This window comes from Microcaecilia unicolor, chromosome 2 (genome assembly GCF_901765095.1).
Source record: "Microcaecilia unicolor chromosome 2, aMicUni1.1, whole genome shotgun sequence".
In the NCBI taxonomy this organism is placed as follows: domain Eukaryota; kingdom Metazoa; phylum Chordata; class Amphibia; order Gymnophiona; family Siphonopidae; genus Microcaecilia; species Microcaecilia unicolor.
The window spans coordinates 288474139-288494316 of NC_044032.1; the positions used below are offsets into that span (position 1 = coordinate 288474139).

A 20178-nucleotide genomic window follows, 5' to 3' on the forward strand; every position below is an offset into this window, starting at 1 on the left:
GCTTTTAAAGAAAAGTAAAATGTCTTAATTTCTTCCTTCTTACATGTTTTCACTCATAGTCACCGTGACCCCTGTGCCTTCATATTTCTTTGTATTTCCTCCTACCCTGTCTTACTCTTAGTGACGCATCTCTCTGCAGCTCGTCCAGTTTTGTAGCATTTATGGACATGAAGTTCCAGTCTCTCTAACAAAAGGACTGCAGTACAGTGCACCGCAGTCTCTCTAACAAAAAGACTACAGTACAGTGCACCAAAACCAACATTGGATCAACTTGTCAGTATTGACGTGAGGAAAGTGGCAAAACCTAGTGTATCTCCTGTTCTATGCCCCAGTCTCCTCTGTTCCCCTGCCACCCCCCCCCCCCCCCCCCCCCCTAGCTTGTCCCAGTCTCACCGGCTTTGTTCTCTGCCCCAATTTCCTCTGTTCACCCTCCATGCTCCTGTCCCGGTCTCATTGTCCCTGTTCCGTACCCCAGGACTTCTCCGTTCATCTTCCATCCGCCTGTCCCAGTCGCACCAGCCCTGTTCTGTACCCCAGGTCTCCTTGGTGGTTCCCCTTCACTTTCCATCCTGTTTCATCCCAGACTTACCGTTCCTGCTCGCCAAGTCCTTGGTCTCCTCAGTCCAGCAGAGGTATTTTCCTCGTAGACATACCTGGTAGCTTCTCTTTTTTAAACGCAGCAGTGACTGGAAAGTGTCCCCCATTCTGTGAGGACTCTATGCCAGGCTGTGAGGCCAGAGATAGGGTGCTGTGTCCAGCACTGACTCTCTGACTGACAATCACAGCCTGATATTCATGTGCATGCACCTGAGCAGGTATGCAGTGCAGGTCTATTGTAGATTTCCATAATCCTGGGCGGGGTTTAGGATAAGGCTGCCTGCCTCAGGGCACATAGCTGGAAATAAGTTCTTGTGCAGAGACAACCCTAACAACCATTGGGACAGCCTTAAAGCGACAGGGCCCTATTGCAACATTGCACTGGTTGCTCACAGCAATTCCACACAATCTCTCTTTACTTTTGAGTAGTTACATCTCCCTGTTCCCAATCACCTGGGCCTGCTCTGGATTACATTTAATTAAAACACTATTCATTAGACTTTTCCAGTGGCAGCACTATATTCCCGAATCAGGTCAGCTAGGGCTGGAGATTCTGTAAAAGCCGCATTTACAACTCCAGTTAAAAAAAAAAAAAGAAGTAAAAAAAACAAACAACAATCAAAGCCTAGGCTGCCTAGCAGCCTTAACCTTCGGGCTAGTAGCTTATGGGAGAGGAAGTTACAGCCCTCAAAAATAGTGACACCTACTGGCTAGATTTAGAACACATGAGATGGAGTTATGCTGTCAGTAGTCTTCACTCCCAGTCCTTGAGGGCAGCCAACAGGTCAGATTTTCAGGATAACCCTAATGAATATGCATGGCAAAGATCTGTAGACATGCATTGGGAATATCCTGAAGACCAAGGTGCTGCATTATACTATCTTTCTTAGACAGTCCAATCCAAAGCAGTTCACAACTAATAATCATCACATAATACAATGATTCTCAAATTTGTCCTGGGGGAACCCCAGCCAGTCAGGTTTTCAGGATATCCACAATGAAGATGTATGAGATAGATCTGCATACCAAGGAGGCAGTATATGCAAATCAATCTCATGACTATTCATTGTGGATATCCTGAAACCCTGACTTGCTAGTGTTCCCCCAGGACAGGTTTGGGAATTGCAGAGGTGCCAAGTTACCCAGTTCCAGGAAGGAGACCTTTTGGCCTGTCCTGATTTTAAACTTACATCCCAAAGCAGTGTGGGATGTGTAGTCCCTGATCTATTTATTGAAATCAGCACTTCAGGTCACATAATGCATCAGGATGTCAGTGTTCTGGTTTTATTACCACTGCTGAGGATGTCCCACTGCCTTTGTTTATTGACAGAGATGTTTCTCTGTAAGGTGATCCTTCATCAGAAATCCTGGACTGGCCATAAAATCTATGTCCTGGAACTGGGTAACTTTAAGCATTAATAGCTAGAAGCACAGCTCAGACCTTTTGAGTAAGGAGAGGTGGTCCCCATCCCCAAATACTCCAGGTGCTGGTGCTAAATCTGGTCCCCTCATCACCTACCTACTGCTTGCTCCCCGCCACCAGAGCTGCCAAGTCACCCAGTTCCAGGAGGGAGATTGTTGGCCAGTCCTAGTTTTAAGCCTACATTCCAAAGCAGTGTGGGATTTGTAGTCCCTGATTCTACCCATTGACATCAGTGCTGCAGGTCCCACAATGCAGTGGTTTCCAAACCTGATCCTGGAGGCACTCCGGCCAATCAGGTTTCTGGGATATCCACAATGAAAATTCATGACAGAGATATCCCAAAACCCTGACTGGTTGTGGTGCCTCCAGGACCAGGTTTGGGAACCACTGCCATAATGTACCAGGATGAGGTTGGCAGAAATACAGAACTGGCTTAAAATCTCCTTCCTGGAAATGGGTAACTTGAAATCTCTGAGCCTCCCTTCCCCACTCTTCCACACACAACTGGATTAACTGCCTAGTTAATCCAAGAAAGAGACTTTTTGGCAGTGGCATTCCTAGCGTGGATGGCACCCAGGGCGGATCGCCGATGTGCCCCCCCTGGGTGCAGTGCACCCCCCCCCCACCTGCAAAATGACACCTTCCCCCTCCCCGGCGAAATGACACCCCCCCAGATGCACGCCGCTGGGGGCGTGCCACGGCACACGCCTGTGGGCTCCGACTTCGCAAACTTTGCTCGTTCGCTGCAGCTCCCTCTGCCCCGGAACAGGTTACTTCCTGTTCCGGGGCAGAGGGAGCTGCAGCGAACGAGCGAAGTTCGCGAAGTTGGAGCCCACAGGTGCGCGCCGCGGCACCCCCCAGCGGCATGCACCCAGGGTGGACCGCCCCCCCCCCTTGGTACACCACTGCTTTTTGGCCAATTCTGGTTTCAAATTTACATCCCAAAACTGTTTAGCATTTGTAGTCCATGATCCTAGCCATTGAAATCAGTGCTGCAGGTCTCATGATGCACCATGACAAGGTTGACAGAAATCCAGGACCAGCCAAAAAGTCTTCCTCCTGGAATGGATAATTTGGCAGTTCTGCGCACACAACTAAGCAGAGAAACTACATATATGGATCTACTCCACTCTCACTTAGGCAGAATAAAACTATTATCCCAGCCAAATACTCACAAACATATCCTGCATTCCCCAAATGGTAACACAAAAAAGCATTTGGGATTCCCAGGATTTCAGACCAGAATTACATCAGTGGGAGAAGCACAATCATAAGGTCAGTGATTCTCAACCCAGTCCTCAGGCTATATCCGGCTAATCAGGTTTTCAGGATATCCACAAAGAATATGCATAATTATGGATTTGCATACCAAGGAGGAAGAGCATGCAAACCTCTCTCACATATATTTATTGTTGATGTCCTGAAAACACAATTGTCTGGAAGTACCCTGAGGACTGGGTGGAGAAACAATGTAAGTGGCAGCTCAGTGCCCCAGTCAGTATCTCAGCAAGCAGGCAGGCTAACACCTGACTCCATGTCATAAGAAAGAGACTCATCCATTCCTGGTCTTAGCCTTGTACATGAACAGACGGAGGTTTGATTTAGACAACTTGATGAACCGCTCTAGAATACAAGTTGCCTTCTTCACAAATCACGATATTTCAACAAGTTTCAACTTACCCAGATTTTTGCGGATGATACTAAGATTTGTAACAGAGTGGACACCCTGGAGGGAGTGGAAAACATGAAAAAGGATCTGCAGAAAGCTAGAGGAATGGTCTAAGGTTTGGCAATTAAAATTCAACGCGAAGAAATGCAAAGTGATGCACTTAGGGAGTAGAAACCCTCGGGAGATGTATGTGTTAGGCGGTGAGAGTCTGATATGTACGGACGGGGAGAGGGATCTTGGGGTAATAGTATCTGAGGATCTGAAGGCGACGAAACAGTGTGACAATGTTGCTAGGCTGTATAGAGAGAGGTGTGACCAGCAGAAGAAAAGAGGTTTTAATGCCCCTGTATAAGTCATTGGTGAGGCCCCACCTGGAGTATTGTGTTCAGTTTTGGAGGCTGTATCTCGCTAAGGATGTAAAAAGAATTGAAGCGGTGCAAAGAAAAACTATGAGAATGGTATGGGATTTGCGTACAAGACGTATGAGGAGAGACTTGCTGACCTGAACATGTATATCCTGGAGGAAAGGAGAAACGGGGTGATATGATACAAACGTCCACATATTTGAAAGGTATTAATCCGCAAACGAACCTTTTCCGTAGATGGGAAGGCAGTAGAACTAGAGGACATGAAGAGATTGAAGGGGGGCAGACTCAGGACTAATGTCAGGAAGTATTTTTTCACAGAGATAGTGGTGGATACTTGGAATGCCCTCCCGCAGGAGGTGGTGGAGATGAAAACGGTAATGGAATTCAAAAATGTATGGGATAAACATAAAGGAATCCTGTTCAGAAAGAATGGATCCTCAGAAGCTTAGCCGAGATTGGGTGGCAGAGCCGGTGGTGGGAGGTGGGGCTAGTACTGGGCAGACTTCTATGGTCTGTGCCCTGAAAATGGCAGAAACAAATCAAGGTCAGGTATACACAAAAAGTAGCACATATGAGTTTATCTTGTTGGGCAGACTGGCTGGACCGTGCAGGTCTTTTTCTGCTGTCATCTACTATGTTACTATCCAGCTCATTTTCGAAAGTGATCGCCGGCCATCTTCCGACACAAATCGGGAGATGGCCGGCGATCTCCTGAAACCGGCCAAATTGGTATAATCGAAAGCCAATTTTGGCCGGGTTTAACTGCTTTCCGTCGCGGAGCCGGTGAAACATCAAGGGGGCGGATCGGTAGGGTAGTGAAGGCAGGATGGGGGCAGTACAGGGTCATGCTCACGAGATGGCTGGCTTCGCCCGATAATGGAAAAAAAAAGCCAGGCTTGATGAGCATTTCGCTGGCTTTACTTGGTCCCTTTTTTTTCACGACCAAGCTTCAAAAGGAGCCCCAACTGACCAAATGACCAACGGAGGGAATCGGGGATGACCTCCCCTTACTCCCCCAGTGGTCACCAACTCCCTCCCACCCAAAAAATAACAACAAAAATTTTTTTTGCCAGCCTCAAATGTCATACCCAGCTCCCTGATAGCAGTATGCAAGTCCCTGGAGCAGTTTTTAGTGGGTGCAGTGCACTTCAGACAGGTGGACCCAGGCCCACCCCCCCTACCTGTTACACTTGTGGTGGTAAATGTGAGCCCTCCAAAACCCACCCAAAACCCACTGTACCCATATATAGGTGCCCCTTTCACCCCTTAGGGCTATGGTAATGGTGTAGAGTTGTGGGGAGTGGGTTTTGGGGGGGGATTTGGGGGGGGCTAAACAACCAAGGGAAGGGAGCTATGCTCCTGGGAGCTATTTTTATTTTTTGTAATGTTTTGAAGTGCCCCCTAGGTGCCCGGTTGGTGTCCTGGCATGTGAGGGGGGCCAGTGCACTACAAATGCTGGCTCCTCCCACAACCAAATGCCTTGGATTTGGCCGGGTTTGAGATCGCCAGCATTATTTTCCATTATGGCTGAAAACCGATGCCGGCCATCTCAAACCTGGTGAGCTCTGACATTTGGCCAGGCCCAACTGTATTAGTGAAGAAAAAGATGGCTGGCCATCTTTTTTGAAAATACGGTTGGCTACGCCCACTTGCGGCGCCGGCCCCAGAGATGGCCGCCGCCGTTCGATTATGCCCCTCCACGTTACTATGATCAAAAGAATCCCAATAGAAATAAATACATTACGTGGGCACATTTTATATACATATCCTTAATACAAAGCTGTTGACTGAAGGAAAAATTGTCATCTATCTACAAACTTTTATAATTCATTCCATATTCAATTTAGGCAATGTATTGATTTCCAGTTGGACTACATAATTGAATTTAACAACATCATATTCAATACCATGGGAACACTTCTGGACCAGAGTTTCCAGACAAAGACAATCAGCCAGCTTGCTCCGATCTATGTACTTTTTAGTTCATAGAGTTTGATGGACTCCAGAACAGAAATATAAAGCAAAATTTAATGTTAGTAATCTTTCATGGCATTATAACTCTTCAGCTGGAACTTTACAACATATCTTCTATGAAGGTCTCATCATACGTGGCTTTTGGTGCTCTATTTGGAAAGCTATTAAAAATAGTGAAATACCAATCTAATTTTCTGTAATAATTCTTTGATCACTGCATCCTTATCTTAACTTAGATGATCACAATACTGTTTTTTTTTTTTTTTATGTTATTGCTTTACAATATTTATAATCAAGTACAACCTCTTGAAAAGAAAGTGATAGAATTAAAGGAAAATTTTTTTTACATAATTCTTAGAACATAATCATCATTACCAATTCCATCACTCAAGTCCACAAAGAAGATTCCAAGATCTTAAGAAAACAGAGGAGATAAATCAAAGGAAAATTTAAATTAAAGAAAATAGCTTTCGCGAAGGGATTGGTGATTCAAAATTTATAATACTCCAGATGTCATCTTGGAAGCGATAAGTTTTGAGAGCTGAGGCGGATCCGTGAACACGTATTTAACATTATCAAACCTTATTATACACTTGCAGGGGTCTCTCAAAAAAAAAAAGGTACCTCCTGCTTGAGTTACTGCTATTTTCATTGTGAGAAATTGTTTCCTTTTCTTTTGAGTCTCTCTTGAGAAATCCGGGAATAAGGAAATTCGAAAACCAAGAAATGGTTTCTCCGTATGCTTAAAAAACATCTGGAACAACCATGCCTTGTCAGGAACTAAGGCCACGGTTGCAACCAATGTTGCCGCCGTAGCCTGTTGTGTATCCGATGTCTCAAGAAGAGCTGATACGTTTAAACTCTGTTGAGGCAGTTTTTGAGGAAGATAGAAAACCTTTGAAAATGGTGGTAAATTATTTTCTGGTATACAAAGATTTTCAAGTAAATATCTTCTTAACATATCCCCAGGCTTTATCATAGGTACTTGAGGGAAATTTACAAAGCGAAGGTTTTGATTCCTGGTATAATTTTCAAAATTCTCAGTCTTAATTCTTAGACTAGATACATCTTTAACAATAGTCAGTTGTATATTCTCAGTCTTTTGAACTTTTTGTTCCATTGTATCTAGTCTAGAAGAGATTTTTTCTAAATCATTTCCATGTTTTTCAATCTTCTGTTCAATATCTATTATTTGCTGGGTTTGTGTGGTTACATGGGAAAGAAACATTTGTCCCAACTGGGACATAAGGTCCCACAATGAATCTAATGTTACCTCCTTCGGTTTGGTAATCAATTCAGCAGGAAAAGAGAATCCTTGTCCAGCTTTCTTCTCCCCCATCGCTTCCATTCCCCGCAAAGTTTCTCCAGGCAAACGAGGATCTTCAAGAGGAATAAACCTCTTATCTCCTGCTGTTGCAAGCTGTTCTTGGGTCCCCGGCGATTCCGACGTCGAAAAACCCCTGCGGGAGGACGCCGTCGCCCCCAAAAGCGGGGAATTCATTGCTACTTGTTGCGGGGGCGGAGCTCTCTCCTCGAGACTCAGAGTTGTTTCGAGCCCGTAAGACGCCGAAGGCTCCTCACCATCGCCAGCGTCTAAATTCGGGGGAGTCCTGGGTTCACTTTCACCAGCCCTCTGCAACACAAGAAACCGATCTATCGGTCTAGGTATCTGGGAAGGAGTCTGGGGGGTGCGGGCAGCAGCCCTTCCTCTTCTTTTAGGCATGAGCAAGGAATAGTGGTGCAGCTAGTCGCGGAAGCCAGCGGCCATCTTCGATGATCACAATACTTTACTGAACTTACTTCTTTCAATTACTCTTCAAATTATTTTAGGATCATGGAAAAACACAACCACTTTAAGTGAAACATTTTGGTGGTGGCATATTGTATTCTTTGTATATAAATATGAACTTAAAAGCATAAGAAAAAAAAACAACAGGGTCTGTAAGACATTATCTACATGGAAAACTCTGGAACAATATTTAGAAATCAGAGTATGAATATTCCTTCATCTGGTTTTTGCCATTGTCATCATTTTATCCTTCACCATTTTCTTTTTTTTTTTTTTCCATTTGGCTTACTTTGTATTTTTCTATTGATGTCATTATTCATCCTCATTGTTCGTCACATATATCATTAATGAATTGACATGGTTAATTGTTATTTCCAGGATGGTAATTATTGTTATTGTTCTGATTGTACTGGCTAATTCAGCCACTGTTCTCTTTATTTGAAAATTCAATAAAAATTGTTTGAACTAAGATCTACATGGCCCCGGGCCACCTCCTATTGTTCATTAAAGATCACCAGTAGAGAGAGGAGTGAAACTGCATGGATTGTCAATATTGTCCACTGCACATGCTCCAAATCCCACATGCTGCTGGCTGGACAACCCAGAAAACAAGCAGAATGAAACACTACTATTCCTGCCTGCCCATGGACCAACGGTGAAGCCAGGTCCTTTTCCAGAGATGGCGTGTGTGGAGAATCAATTCTTTATTCAATCAGAAACACTGTAACACACTCAATTCGGACTCGACACAGTTGTGTTTCAGCAAAAAAACACGCCTTCATCAGGAGTCTTATGAGATACAGTGGATGATATAGTAGATGGTATATATTTGATCATCAATTCTATGATGGTAGTTTAACTAACAGTCCTGTTCAGAGAGTTTTTTCTGTGCAGCAGTTTGCCAGAAGCACTTGCATGCTACGGAGATTTGTCTTGATACTAAATTTGGACGATAGTGACATTTGATACCACTACCATCATAGAATTGATGATCAAATATATACCATCTACTATATCATCCACTGTATCTCATAAGACTCCTAACGAAGGCGTGTTTTTTCGCTGAAACACAGCTGTGTCAAGTCCGAATTGAGTGTGTTACAGTGTTTGTGATTGAATAAAGAATTGATTCTCCACACACGCCATCTCCATTTTTTTGGGAAGAGCCTACCCTTTCCTACTCCTTTCTTTGCGCATCCACTTGCGTAGGATTCCAGTGTACCTCCACCCTTGTGGTGGCTTTACCCCGTCCTTTTCCAGAGATGCCAAGGGTGAAAAATCCTAAAGAGTGAGATTCACCATGCCAAGGAGTGAGATTGAAGGCCAATGGTACATCCAGGGTATAGATCTAAAATGATCTAATTGTAGTATTGCTTTGTAAAGGACTCAATGCATCATGAAATGATATTGAGTTTTCTTTGGAGTCTCTGGAAGAATACAGACAGTGGGGAGCAGTTTGAATACATTTTAGAAAATTGACTTTCACCCAGTATGTACATTGGTTTCAGATCACACGTATTTGCAGTAAAAGGGAAAGGGACAAGGCAAGGGGAAGCAGTAGGCAGGAAGGTGTGCTTCAGATTTCTTCTTACTGGTTGGACTACGTGATTTACTTCTCTAAGGCTGCCTTCTCAAGATCCGTGCACTGGTACTGAAGCTCTGATGAGTGAGAAAGAGTTCAAAGTATGAGAGTAAGAAAGCTTACTCCTAATAAGTGAGTCTTGGCATCTCTGCTTTCCTCCTCTTCTTTCTGACTGCTGTCTCGGTCCCAAGCTGGCTCTTTCCGAAGTAGGGTTGCAAACTGGATCCAGATTTGCCCGGCAGGGTTGAAACAGTCCTAGACTTACCTTATTGCATGCAGGGACTTGTAGCCTTGCTTTTCTTAGGGAATCCAATGGGGAAATCAGAACAAGTACCTGCATGCAATGGGGTAAGCCAAGGACTGGATCAACCCTATCAAGCAAATCTGGAATTAGTTGGCAACACTTGCCCAAGTCCTATGCTGCTCCCTTGCTATATGGTCAGAGGTGAGGGGGGAGCGAGGATGAGGAGAATGCAGGGCCAGTGCAACCTGGTAAGCATAGCAGGGGCTACCAACATTTCTGGGGCACCAATCAGAAAGCAGCCTCCCTGTCACACATTCCTTGCTTACCATGGTGGGGCAGGGCCATGTTCAAGACATGCCACATCCTGTCCTTAGAGACCAAAACCAAAACTGCAGCTGAAACTCAAATGGCTTTGGCTAAAGGCAAAACCGAAAACTCAAGGTTCGTGGTGTGAGCGTGAACAAGTGAGGGCTGCTTGGGATTGTCAGAGCTTGCAGTCTGCATCTTTCTGTTAAACCCACAGTATCCAAGCCAGAATATAACTTAAATAATGAAAGACTGTATTTTACCTCCAAGCAAAATAGCTTCCACACACATGGACTGCAGCTAATGAAAACTGAAACTAAAAGCCACAGTAGCTGCCTTTGAGTCACACTCAGAGTGACAGCTGAGGTCATAACTCCACAGAAAACATAGCCAAAATTAAAATAACCTTTCAGCTGAAACTGGGCAGAAAAAGGAGTTTGGGCCACTTTTGGCACTGAAACTAAAACTGAAATTCATTTGACCTCTACCAATCTACCTCAACTATTCATTTATCATAGCAAGCTTGGACTACTGTAATTCACTCTTCTATGGTCTCTGATTAAAGGACATTAGACTTTTACAACTTGTTCAAAATACCCCCATCAAACTGCTCTTTCGCGCTACTCATCTAAAGCGAGAACACTGGCTTCCAATATTGGCAAGAATCCCTTTCAAAATTGTGATGCTTGTTCAGAAAATTCACTCCTCTGAAACACCCTTGTTTCTTTTTCGATACCTTATGCCCTATATTCAGGGATGATCCCTTTGGTCCTCTCATCAAGATTTACTGATCCATCATTTCATCAAAGCTGCTTTGAGAATATACACTCCTCTATTTTCTCAGTTGTTGCGCCATCTTTGTAGAACAACTTCCCATTAGGTCTTCATAAGGAACTGTCCCTCTTATGATTTAAAACTAATCTGAAAAAGCATATATACAATCTTTGCCACCACGGGCTAGAAGTTTGATTTTTGATTTCTTCTAGTGCTGGTATTTGATTAAGTTATTTCCATTTCTGAGCTGGCTTATTTAATGTAACAGTAGATTTGGGTTTGTTTTTTGGTTGAGTGGAACGGGAACAGGCTGGCTGAATGATATCTTTACAGAGGTTCCTTCTATAGCAGGGGGGTATAAGAGCCCAACTCCCCCAGTCTTAATGTAACTTGGGACCTTTATTTTATTTTTGTACTGCCCAGAGATGTTGGTTATCAGAGAACTAGAGCCATCATCCAGCTAGCCCTTATATATTGGTTCACTTGGACGATATTTGAGGGGTGGGAGGTGGGGGGAAGGGGTTAAAAAGGGAATTGTTTATATTTCTTCATTTTGTATAAGATGTATGTAACATTTGTTTTGTTGCTTCATAATTGTTACTGCTGAATTGGTTGTTCACTTTAACCTAATAAAAAGTCTTAAAACTAGTCTGAAAACCTGCTTTTTCTTAACATGCTATCTCGACTAACCATTTGCTGACTTTAATACTCAATACTAGCTGGTGCAGTGAGGGCCTTCACAGATGCACTGTGGCCAGGTCTTTCCTATTGGAGTACTGTAGTTCCTTTATTTCTTTTAATAATTTATTGTAAACTGCTTAGATGGTATTAACTGATGAATGGTATATCAAATGATAAATTAACCTGGAAACCTGTCCCCTGCGACAGGAAGTCAGAAGGGGCATGGGATACAGTGCAGGAGGGCAGGCCTGTGGTTGAAGACCTTATGATATACAGATTTGTTTTGGGCCCAGCTGGAGGTAGGGTACTGGTAGGGTAGGGTAGGGTAGTGGCAGGCCTAGTGGGGGGAGGGAGGGGGAAAAGAAGGAATGATGAGATGCTGGACTTGGTGGTAGTGTGTGTGTGGGGGGGGGGGGGGAGGAATGTCACTGATTAAAAAGCTGCAGGGGAGAACTGGAAACCCTACTTCCATGTCTGGGGGAAGGGAAGAAATGGGATGAACGGAAAGAATAGAGATAAGATATGGAGAAGGAAAGGGGGAAAAATGAGAGTAAAGGGAAAGATGAGTGTGATGGAAGGAAAAGAAATGTTAGTAGCGCTCTAGAAATGTTAAGTAGTAGTAGTAGTAAATGTTGAAGGAGAATGAGGAGCAGTGAGATGGAAAATGGAAAGGAAGGGTGAAAGCAAGGGGAACTTGTGAAGGGGAAGATAAGGACAGAACGGCTGTTTTGTAAAAGGGGCCCTAAACACGGTTGAAAAAATTTCTCAGCAAGACTGTTTTTCTTGATATGACCAGACATACCCAGCTTTGGTAGGCCAAGACACACCACACCCTGTGAGCTGAAGTAAAATACTCTTCTACCCATGTACTGCTTAGCTCCTGTTTCACTATTTTGCTGGAAGATAAAATGCATTTCCTATAATGTTATCAAACTCTTTGTGTGAGCAGAACATTTGGATGCTAGAAAAATCTGTATATTCAGCATTACTGGTAATATAGCAATGATAAGGTGTATGACTCTTGCCTTACCCCTGTTAAGAGTTGAGTGACGCACTGAGTATTGGCCATGGGGTGGGGGGGGGGGGCAGGGGAGCAGGGACGGGCAGGTGCTGCACTGCTTTGCTAGTCAACACACCGGCTACCACTGGAGTCACTGCAGCATGCCTTGGCAGAAGTACTGCTGCAGAGCCCTCCCACAGTGGTAATTGTCTTAATAAAAAAGAAAAAAAAAAAGCTACCAGTGGAGGGTTACACCCTTCTTACTAGCTACAGTATGGAAAAGGTAGCAAGTTCAAAAAAGTGCCAGGTGAGTGACCTGACATGAACCGCCCTCCCTTACTGATCAGAAGGAGGGGCAGCACCTAACTCTGTCTGCATCTCACTCTGCTGTAGGAGATCAGTTCCATGATATCAGCAACATGGATCCTTGTAAATCTCGCTGCACTAAATAGCATCAGCTTCCTGGGTCCTACACAGGAGGACTGGGAGAGTAAGTTAAACTATACTTGGGATCTGGGTAAGCAGAGAATATTGGGGAAGAGGAGGATAAATGGTCAGGGCCAGGCCTGTAACCAGGTAGACTAGGCACTTGCCTAGGATAGTCCCCCTCCCCCCCCCCCCAGGAACGAGACTAGCACTTTCAAGCTGCTGATAGCATTGCACTTGGCCTTTCGCATAGGTCTGAGCTCATGATCTGCCATATTCTGCCCCCTCAGACAGGAAGTCTGCATTGGAAGGAGGGTGGGACATGGCAGCCCTTGAGCACAGGCATGTGCTTAAAGGTCTGCTGTCACTGATTCTCATTATAGGTTTTGGCCCAGCAGGGGAAAGGAAAGAGAGAGGTAGGGAAAGGGAGATGAAATGCTGGACACCTTGTGGGGAATAGAGAGCAGATGCTGGCCACCTGGAGAGGAAAAGGAAGGGGATAGTCTGTCTACCTTGGGGAGATAGGAAGAGATGTTGGCTACGTGAAGGGGAGGGGAAGGGAAGGGCCTAGAAGACCCCTAGGAGTGAGTAGCAGAGCTGAAGATGTGCCTAGGACATCAGTTACCCTTGGGTCAACCCTGAAGAGGGTGACAAACATTAGGGATGTGCAGGTAAAAAACATATTCATTTTTTTTCCTGCATCATCTCCAGGCTTTGGTAATTTGTTTTGTTTAAGAAAATTGTTGTTTCTGGTATGTGTTATTTATAGTGCACAGTATTTTACAGTAGTGCATACTATTCGATTTGTATTGGTATTTAGTCAGAGGGATTAGCTGAATGGTTTTAGGTTTTATGGATTTTCTTAATTTTGTATTATACGGATGTTTCTTGCCATGAAATGCTTTGGCGTTTTATTAGAACAGGTGATATATATATATATATATATATATATATACACATCTAAAAACTAAATTTAAAAGATATATATTCTGATAACTGACAAGCATAATGCTAGACCAGGGGTTCTCAACCCAGCCCTCAGGACACAACTGTGCTAGAACTCTGGAACTGGGAGAGAAAGAGTTAAACATGTCTTTAAAAGAAATGCAAAAAATTGTCTTAAGTGAGTTATTTACAAATGCTGGCTTAGCAGACCTAGGGGAAGGCCAATAAGAACAAATAGAGATGTTTACTACAGACCTGTTATCTATATTGACAAAGAAAGGCCTTTAGATTAGATGAGAGGTTACAGAAGGTCTGAAACTGACCAGTATTTGTGATAGATGTTTTCTTTCAGAAAGGTAAAGCATACTCTGTGTTTAACTAAAGAAAAACAGGTGATAAATGTTAGTCTATTATAAAAGTAGTTGAGAAATGCTATGTAATAATTTTTGTCATTGAATTATGCACTTATACTTTAGACTTTTGCTTAGAATAAGTTCAGCCAGGGCCAGCCCAAGGCAAGATGCTGTCTGAGGCGGAGCTAAGATGCTGCCCCCTCAGGCCAAAATGCCACCCTCCTGGGCAGAGATGCAGCTCCCCACCCCATGCTGAGGTGCCTCCCCTTCCCGGGTCGAGATGCTGCCCCCCTTCCTACTTCCAGCCCGTTCACAACATTTTCGTCACATTCCAAACCCAGCAGTGGCAGAGATTCCCAAATGCTGCCCTGCTGCTGGCACCCGCCTCTTCCTTTTACTGTGGCTGCCTGAGCCTCTGATGAAACAGGAAGTTACATCAAAGAGGCAGCCGTAGAAAAGGGAAGAGGCGGGTGCTGGAGGCAGGGCAGCATAAGGGAATCGCTGCCGGGTTTGGAATGTGATGAGGTAAACGCTGCGAAGGGAAGATGCCACTCCACCAAGTGTGGGGAGATGCTGCTCCTGAAGAGTGCCACCTGAGGCCCCCGTCTCAGGTGGCCTAATGGTCAGGCCGCCCCTGAGTTCAGCCTTCTAAAAAAGATGTTTTGCTGATGCTATGGAATTCTGTATAGATGAATCATGAAGACAGGGAAAGAAGGCTCTCTCCTTCCAAGTCTTCCTGAAGTATGACATTCCAAATGTGTACCCTTAAACACATATGAGGTAATTGAGTCAATTACGCAATCTTCATCCATTCCGACCCTCCACTTATACCTCATATGATCACTATACAACTTTGTATTTGTTATCCACCAACTGGGCAAACGCCTTTGACGGTACTATGTAAGCCACATTGAGCCTGCAAATAGGTGGGAAAATGTGGGGTACAAATGCAACAAATCAATAAATAAATAAATAACCTAGGCAGCTCCTCCTCCGAAACTGTTCAGATAATCATACAACATAGATCAGGCATACAAGGCTGCAGTTTTATTGAACACATTTATCAAGCAAAGAACCTTTCCTGAGCCAGGTACAATCACAATTCCTCAACAGATAGTCCTCATCTCACTGGCAGGAGCTACCCAGGCCTTCTGTGCTTGCCTACACCCCCTCCTGTCATGCCCCTTCCATTCTCTCAAGCATTGCTGATCTCTTGTCTGTTGTTGTACCATGCTTTTCACCATACCACCCACAGGGACACTATTCACTGGCTCAGGAATATGCCTTCCCAAGCTGTAACATCTGGTTCCTCTCCAGCATTTATGCAGTTAGTTCGGCTCCGAATCCAGAAGTGCCTTCCAAGGGGGCGTCACATAAAACTCTGGAGGCAAACCACTGTGATTGAAAGATTTTGGGAAACAACTGTGAACAAGACTGGCATTTTGTGGGGAAAAATGGAGTCTAAAGAAGTGGTAATGCTGAGAAAACAGTGTAAGGGGGAGGAAATGGATCTACACCAGGCCTCCTTATTAGAGTGCCTGCCAGCATGGCTTCATCCACTGTTGAACAGGGTCTGGAGGGATTTGAAATGTTGGATGTTGTACATGGACATTTTTTTTTGGACTTGCTCTAGACATATAGATCCGGTAGGATTGCCCCCTATGATATATTTAGGGGAGGGATCATATGTCCCTATAGTGGTAGTAGGAGAGCAGGTTATGCACCTTTAGACTCCTACTGTTTGGAAAGAAGAGTTAAAAGACTTTTGGAAACATGAAGGGATAACATTACCAAATATATCAGGTATTCAGTCCCAGGAGAGCGTGGTAGCTTATTCCCCTGAAGCACTAATTGGTATTATAGGGAAGGTGTTGGAAAAATGACTGCAGCCTCACTATGACACCAGTCTTTATAAGAGGCTGAGAACACTTTCAGGGATTAGGCCTACTCCGCCAGGAGAGGAGACTTTTGATCATTGGATTATGTTAGCCCTTCAAATGGTACAGGAATGGCAATGTTCAAAGGGTGGTGGAAAGTTTGCAGGCACCAGCACTCGATCCAGTATTGTCCTTGACCCTATCTAAGCTGGATGTTATTGCAAAAGATTGCTTGGAATTATTGGAAGGCATGTATGGTAGTGTGGAAGATAGGGACGGTTGTTACATCCGCTTCAAGACTACCATGCAGAAGCCTGAGGAGAAATTGTTTCAATATATCAACCATATGGAACAGGTATTGCTCAAAGCTGTAAGGAAGGGTGCTGTCCAAGCCCAAGAGATGGACAAAGCCTGGCTTGAGCAGATTCTTAGGGTGGCTCCCTACTCTGACACTGTTGTGCTTAAGGTTGGTTTGGCAGAAAAACAGTCCTCCCTCATTTGCCAGTTTAATGTGGAGTATGAGGACCAGGAGGTTATTAGGAGCTTGTCCAGCCACCATGGATGGGAGAGGCCACAGAATAAACCCAAAGCAGACAGAGTAGCTTTTAAAGTAGAATGGGGGGGGGGGGGGGGGAAGCCGACAGTCACCCAGGAGCACATGGTTTGGTGTGGAGTATCCTTGAAGGATACTATTGAAACAGGACATTTAGGGAATCCCAGTAGTGAGGTGTCAACAATGCTTAAAGTAAGCCAGGTGTGCTTAATGAAAGAGCAGAATAAAGGATGCACATTGTCCCCTTCAACTTCTAAGCAACTTGTAGATCAAAGGAAAAAAACACAATTTGAGGTGCCTGTATACAAAAGCTAGAAGCCTAAAAAATATGATCGGAGAGTTAGAATATATAGCACTAAATGATGAGGTAGATATAATAGGCATCTCAGAGACTTGGTGGAAAGAGGACAATCAATGGGACACTGTGTTAACAGGGTACAAATTGTATCGCAATGATAGAGAGGATCAAATTGGAGGGGGGGGGGGTTGCGCTATATGTTAAAGAGGGAATTGAGTCAAATAAAATAAACATTCCACATGACACAGATAGCAGTGTGGAAACATTATGGATAGAAATTCCATGTGTGAAGGGAAAGAGTATTCTTGTAGGGCTGTACTACTGTCCACTGGGACAGAACAAACAGATGGATGAAGAAATGTTTACAGAGATTATGAAAGCTGGCAAACTGGGCAATGCTATAATAATGGGTGATTTCAACTACTCTGATATTGACTGGATAAATGTTACATCAGGGAGATAAAATTTCTAGATGTAATTAATGACTGCTTCTTGGAGCAGCTGGTCCAGGAACCAATGAGAGGGGCAGCCATTTTGGATGTTTCTTGGTAGTGTGCAGGGCATAGTGTGAGAGGTGGCGGTATTGGGTCCCCTGGGAAACAGTGATCATAACATGATTAAGTTTGAGCTAATATCTGGGACGAACCTGCAAAAGAAATCTACTGCAGCTGCACTTAATTTCTGAAAGGGCAACTATAATAAAATGAGGAAAATGGTTATAAAGAAACTAAAAGGATCAGCTACAAAGGTTAGGACACTCAATCAGGCGTGGACATTCAAAAATACCATCTTGAAAGCCCAGTCCAGATGCATTTCACGTATTTGTAAAGGTGGAAAGAAGAGACAACATCAGCCAGCATGGTTGAAAGGTGAACTAAGAGAGGCCATTACAGCCAAAAGATTGTCCTTCAAAGAATGGAAAAAGGACCCCAATGAAGAAAATAAGAAGCAACATAAGCACTGGCAAGTCAAATGAAAAGCATTAATAAAAAAGGCTAAAAGAGAAAATGAAGAGAAACTTGCCACAGAGGCTAAAACTCACAGTAACAACTTTTTCAAATAGCCTGCGAGGGAATCTGTGGGACCGTTAGATCACAAAGGAGCAAAAGGTGTGCTAAGGGTCTAGAAGAATATTAAAATAGGATTGGTGATATTGGTGAACCTTGGGGAAGTGAGGACCCAGGAAAGAGAACAAACTTTATTAATTTTAACCTGATAAGAACAATTCATCAGGAATCCCTGGAACCACTCCCTTCCTAAATCATGTATACCATAATGACTTAAGTTCAACAGGATTTCGTGATCACCAAATCAAATGCACTTGACATATCAAACTGCATTAAAAGAAACCTTTTACCATGACTAATCTCTCCTCTAGATTCCGATAGCAAGGTCCACGGAACTGTTTCTGTGCTATAACCACTGTGAAGAAACTGTTTTAAGCCTGTAAAATGTATTGGATATTTTACTGCATTGATTATGTTTTGAAGTGTGTTTCTCCTCTTTGGCCAACAGGTGGTGTTTCTTTGTTGTAAAGCTGTTATAGAGAACTCAATATTTTTTCTTTAGTTTCACACAAACAGGAAGAAGCAGTATAATTTGAAATCTTGTTGACTGGGCTCTGATTGGCATAGAGTTTGAAATTACCCAGCAGCTGTTGCTGGTTGTTGCTTCTGTCTTAGCCTGGGAGGAAAGAGAGACAGACCTCTTTGCTGAGGCTCTGTGAATAGTTATAAGTCTTGACCTTCCCAGGTACTGTTTAGACAGTATATAGATGTTTAGTTAGTGTTAAAATAGATCCATATTTCAGTTACTTGCTATTGTTTGCTGATTGCACATTTTTTGTTCATTTTTCCAGTATGACAATAAACTGTTTAGTTTGTTCACTCTGCTGTCTGGACTGATAAAGAATCCTGGTAGTTTGCAAGTGTTTTCTGGGAACTGTGGAACCACTGGGAATATGGCTCCACTAATCTACAAATCACTGGGGATAATTTCAGAGCGGGAGACTTGCCCATTGGCAGTTGTGACTCAGTCGGTGGGAGGAGTGTGCTAGTGTACAGCACAAGTGGCAGGTGCAGGCAGACCTGAGCTGTGCTAGGGACAGACCCTCTAAGTGGCCGCGGGGTAACCCCAGCCAGGTGGCTAAGCATTTCGTGACACACATCTTAAAACTGGACTGAGATTCATGTAGGGTATTATAATGTTTCAAATATTCCTTCCATCACCTCAATTAATAGAAGTATACATGCCACCGGTCTATATTTACTTACATCATTGGTCTTTAAAAGTTGGCTAATAAAACTTCCTGAGGCATTACTCATTAGATATACTGGGCAGTTGTTCAAGTAACAGTAGAGAAGAGGAGTATATTTTCAAATACATGGAACGTAAAGTTTGAGGAGTGGTATAAGAGGTCCAGTTTCTGACACTATACCCTCATTATTTTCAGTAGAGATCATCTAAATCTATTAAATCAAATGGACAAGGAATAAGGGCTTGTCTGATTTTATCAGTTTTACCCTTAAAGAATAGGGCATGATCCACAGGTAAATTGTGTAGTTAAAAAGTGTTTCCATTTGCTGAAGAAGCTTCGTACAATTAGGAAATGTTTTGAACTTAGTCAATATGAATGATCAATACCCTCTTTGTTGTCATCTCTTGATTACTGCAATTTGATCTATCTGGTTGCTCTAATGACTCATTAAGAAATCTGCAAACAGTGCAGAACACGGCGATCAGATTGATTTTTGGTTTATCTTAAGTTTGACAGTGTTTCTTCTTTCCATATAAAACTTCATTGGTTGCCTGTTGCAGCCAGAATCTCATTTAAATTAGCTTTCTTTCTTTTTAAAGTGTTACAAGGGCAGATTCCTAATTAAATGCTTACTCACTTTTGTTTTGCTTCCTTTAATACAGCCCAGAGATTTATTGCTGATAATGTTTTCGTATTTTCTACAGTTAAAGGAAAGAAAAGATTTTTGATGGGTTACTAGCAGTTCAGGGAATGCGTTTATGGAAAGAAATTGAAGGATTGTTTTTTTCCATCTCAGTCCTACTTGTCATTTAGGAAGCTTATAAAAACCCATTTATTTAGAAATTTTGTTTTTTATGTTTCAACGATTTTATTGAAGACAAAATAACATAAAGTCTATGCATAAGAAGCATATGATACAATTAAAACACATAACGAGCAGTCAACACCTTAGCACTTAAGTGTACATAACATTGTCTTCAAACTTTTAACCCCTCCCCCCCCCCGCTAAGCTTAAAATCCTCTGGTCATGCCACTCCCCTACCCCCCTACTATCCTGTCCCC

General features: G+C 43.4%; 1 pseudogene; it reads right to left on the bottom strand.

Annotated features, from left to right (window-relative positions):
* The window catches only part of LOC115463582, a 100714-nt pseudogene extending 99922 nt beyond the window's left edge, over positions 1–792 (bottom strand).
* Positions 793–20178: the final 19386 nt, after the last annotated feature.